The 5,088-nt window shown below is 36.5% G+C and overlaps 1 protein-coding gene across 3 annotated transcripts in view; it reads left to right on the plus strand.

Moving 5' to 3' along the window:
- Positions 1-5,088, plus strand: part of LOC133523862 (protein N-terminal asparagine amidohydrolase) — a 177,453-nt gene that overhangs the window by 139,066 nt on the left and 33,299 nt on the right. The window lies entirely within an intron of this gene.

The raw sequence follows: 5,088 nt of genomic DNA on the forward strand, positions 1-5,088 counted from the left end.
GACAACCTTTAGGTAGCAGGAAATTTAGAACTCGTACAAAAGTCAACAGGTAGTGCAAGGAGCTAAATATGGAGACTATTAAACACAAACACACATACTACTTATATAAGTATTAAAACAATACCTAATATACTAATAAATATACAATATATATATATATATATATATATACAATATATATTTATACTTACACAACTGAATTTAAACTAGTAAATAATGTAAAATATTGACACGAGTTTGGACTTTCAGAGAGGTTCTGGAATGACATTACCAAACGTAGGAATGTCATGATTAGTCATGTTATTTCAAACAATAGTGTCTGATTTGCAAATATTTTTTGGACACTGTGAATATCATCTCGCTTTGTGTGGTAGGACACAGCACAGCGGTTGTCTTTCCGGATCTAGAACAGAGCCCAACGGGGGAGTACTTCCACCTTACAGAAAACAGCAGCCAAATAACATTAGACCCTACTCATAGTGTCGTGTTCCTGCCGGTGAGTAAAGTTGCCAGAGCTCAACGAGGGTGCGGAATGTTAGGGTCGGCAACGCGCATGTAACTCCTCTGGAGTTGCAGGCGTACTAGGCTACGGAGACTGCTTACCATCAATAGTATAAAAAAACAGTCACGAGGCTAGTCGTCTTTGAGTATTTTTTGTAGCAAAACGATTCGAGTCTTTAATTTTCGTGATAAACACACAAATAAACGGCCTTACCAAGATCCGAATCCGGGACCTTCTGTTTCGCAGGCAGGGTCACTACCGACTAATCTAGGAGGCCCTCAAAACTTATTCTACTATAAAGCTTTACAAATGGCGGAGTATTGGAGTTACGCGCTGACTGCAGACAATGGACGAGTGCATTTAATATTTGTAATTCGAGCTCCATTTCGGGCGACATTATGGTTTGCTTGGATTTATTGCGAGAAGATTAATATATTAAAGGGGACTTTGAGGTTTGAATGATTGCCTGAATTGTATTGTCATTTATGTTTTTCCCATTAATGTACATAATACATTTGACTTTCTCTCGAATCTAGAGGTCTGTATCGTGTCTGGACCTCACGTCGATATGTTTTAAACATTTAATAGAATAAATAATTATTTTGCAGATATTCATATTAATAGTAGTAGTAAAACACTTTATTGTACAAAAAAAAACATAAAACAGGAAAGAACACACATCATTTCTACAAAGGCGAACTTATCCCTTTCAGGGATCTCTTCCAGTTAACCTTGTTTTTGCTTTGCTAATCTGCGAAATAACAACGTGCTAGTCACAATCGGTGCTAACACTTCAGTAACTTACTAGTGTATTTTTGCATACAATTATTGTTCCCGGACAAAAAAATAAGCAAATGAATAAATATAAAAAACTATCCCCAAAATAAAAGTACAAATCCCGCCACGTGTTTCGTGTACGAATTTCTTTTTTGGCGCCATACTGTCAATATCTCCAGCAGCTGTGTGGCTACCACCAGTTCGGCACTGACAAAACGCTATCGAGAACGTAACTTATTTTCTATGCATCTCGCTCGTACTCGCATATAAGTGCGAGCGAGATGTATAGAAAGTAAATTATGATCTCGATAGCGTATATGTCAGTTTTGACACTGTCAGTGATTCATGGTACGGATACTGTCCATGAAATTGTGCGAAAAGTTGCGATGTCATTGGCTGTTCTCTCAAAATATCGCACATAAGCGGAGCGGGCAAGGTGCTCACAAATATCTGAACACACCTCTATTGGCATGGCGTTAGAGTGCATGTTCAGATATTTGTGAACACCTTGGCCGCTGCGATATATCTGATGGCGACTGTACAATGTGCAATACCTCGTTTATATTATTTTAAATATGGATGAATTCAATAATAATAGTTGCGATTTAATATTGAATTACTCTGATCTTAGTTTGCATTTCTCGCCTATTAGTACCAGAATGCAAGTGACCTATTAGATAATGACTTAATCCTCTAACGCGTTTACACTCAATTGCTAAATCGCTGCACCCAGACAGCTGTAAACCCATTTAACTTATTTAAAACGTACAACGCGCCTTACGGTCTTCCCCCTTGGATATAAGGCTTAAAATAACATGATTGTGAATGTAAGGGAACAGGAGCAAGTCCTCTATTGTGTTTAAGTGCACGCGCAAAAGCGAGTCTAATTTCCAGATGGACCAAAATAACGTGACCATGGGCGGACCCCATGGTAGGGGCATCTCCACTCAAAGAAAGTATTTTTTGTCAGAAGAGACTCGAGTTTCTACAGAAACATGAACCCTGCACGTACACTCCTTTTTGGGCAGTCGTGTAAAGGTGCTTTCACACCGCAGTAGCAATTGAAGCAAAGTTTTGTGTTGCTCCACATGGCCTGATTCGAACATTAAGAGACGTCAAAAATTTGCTAAATATACTGTATAGATTGGAAATTTCAGCGTCAAACGTGACGTTTTTGTTTGAAGAAACGTCACTTTTGACACTGACATATCCGATCCATATCGTAGCTCTAGCAAATTTTGACGTATCTTTAAGTTTGAATCAGGCCGATAGTTGCTTCACAAAAGTTAACTTACAACATGTTTAACAGCATTATCCAAGAGCGCACTTATTCTGGTTCTCTCGGACGTGTAGCTCGCCCGCGCATGCTTTTGGAATAAAAGGCTGCGCGTGCGCCGGCCGTCAATTAAGTCCAATTAGGGCAACGCTTTGATGCGCCGTCCGACGGCTACTGTATTCACCACGCACATGCTACGTAAACATACAACTGTATACTTTATTCGTAATATCAATAAAGTTAATTTTTGTTATACAAATTTATTGTACCTTTTTGCGAAAAAACACTTGTAGTCTGTCAAATTTTATGGTATTGGTAGTTGTAGATTTGTCAAAACAGTTTACATATTTGTATGACTTTTCTATTAAAATTGTATCACTATTATAATGTAGGCCATAGTTGTAACTTGTCACTTGTAAGTTGAAATTGTAAGTTTTGTGGAAAAGGGCCCTGGTCAGTGGTCAAAAACCAACTGGGGAAACATGGCAGTCGAAATATGGCTACGGTGACCGTTTGGTCACTTGTTCTAGTTTGGAGACTTGTTCTACTTCTAGCTACTTGTTTTAGACCTGAAAACACATGCGTACCAACTTTCATGTGTTCGTAGCTAAACCTATCTACATAGCTAACCGGTAATCTAAACAAGCCGACTGAACAATGAACGATCAAGATTCGATGTTATCACTGATCAAACCTTACCGGGCATCGCTCCGAACCGGGAGCCCTCTATCACCCAATCTCCTAAACTTGCTAGTTGACAGCCATAGATTGAACCCTTCGAATCTTTAAACTTGTTTCAGACCAATTCACTTATGCTAGGAGAACATAAACTATCAAGAATAATAAAGATACATGCTAACGAATCAAAGATTGACATACCAAAAATATAAAAATCATGCGCATAAAAATTATAAAACAAATTCAAATTGTCATTTTACTTACACTCTAAAAAAACAAGAAAATAAAATCAGAAATAAGTTAAAACAATATAAATGAAATAAATTAAAAGTCAAAACAACATTATTGACAACATATATATAATATGTAGTTGTTAATAGACAAGCGATAGCGACTGATATTCCGCTTTAGTGTGGCGCTTTAGTGTCTGGGGATCCGCTTCAAATATGTGTACAAAACCATTACTACTGCACTGTACCAAACAGTCTACACAGGGGCATTCCTGGAAGGTATCAGGTACGAGACGCTATCTAGACCAGCGGTTGAACAAAAATGGGTTTCGATAATATTAAAGTTTTTTCTTTTTTGATATGTCATTGGGAGTATGTTAAATAATACTTTGGTAAAAAGTTAGAAATTTTAAGGTTGAGCTTTCGGTTATATTTAAATATTTTAATTTTTGCTAATAACTAAGTAAATATAGAATTAAAGTTACAGAAAACTTTAGCATATCGAATAACACTTCAATTTATGTACAATTTTCAGTTTTTAGAAATCTGGAACAGCTGCTTTCTGGTAAACGTAAAAACACGAGTTATTTTGTAAATATAGAATTAGAGTTGCTGATATTGCAAAATTACGATATTATCGATCAACTTAGTATTCTAGTAAAAAGTTAGACATGTAGACAATGTGCTTGTCTATATATTGATTTCAGGTTAAGCAGTATAGCTAATATTGAATTAAAGTTTGTAGAGTTAATAATAATCGATCATCAACAATGATCTCAGTTACTAAACAAAAATTTAGAAATATAAAATCACGGCGACACTCATTACTGATATGTATGCATTCCTTGCTTATATAAATACGTTACGTTTGCGCCGCGCGCTGTGGCAAGATGCAGCGAACAACGGTAGTGGGGAGCGAGGTGCCCTTGACTGCGTCTACGGTCCATCAAAACAATTCCTAAAGCGTGTTTTAAATTAATAGCAATAGAAAATTGTTATTTTGTTGTTAGTATACTAATGGCAATTTACCTACCCGTATTTATTACTATACTAGGGATTGCCCGCGGTTTCGTTCACGTAAAATTCGTTATCGCGTTATATGAATATTATTTATTTATTTAAACTTTATTGCACAAACAAAGAAAAATGTACAAATGGCGGACTTAATGCCAAAAGGCATTCTATACCAGTCAACCATTGGGTCAAATAGAGACATAAAAAAAAACACATTCTCATACAGATGACCACCCTTCCTTCCTTCCTTCCTTCCTTGTACCTTGTATATGCACCCTCATGTTATTTATTTCTGATAAGAAATAAATGTAAGACAAAATTCACAGTGATACATTTCAAGTAGGTTGCCTTGTAAGATTGCGTACGGATAGTTTTTTTGTTTGTTATTTCATCGTATGATATATCAAATGAAAGCTTATTTGAAAGTTGCCGTATTAAAAAAGTTGGTCCAGTTAATGGTCGCCTAGATTAACCGATTTTTATATAAAATGTAGGCAACCATGGACTGGACCAACTTGTTAAAAAGGCAACCTAGTACAGTTAGTAATATAGTACCTGGGCGACCGAGCTTTGCTCGGTTATAACTATTTATTGTAATATGGTGGTGATAA

The sequence above is a fragment of the Cydia pomonella genome, chromosome 12, assembly GCF_033807575.1.
Source record: "Cydia pomonella isolate Wapato2018A chromosome 12, ilCydPomo1, whole genome shotgun sequence".
Taxonomy (NCBI): Eukaryota; Metazoa; Arthropoda; class Insecta; order Lepidoptera; family Tortricidae; genus Cydia; species Cydia pomonella.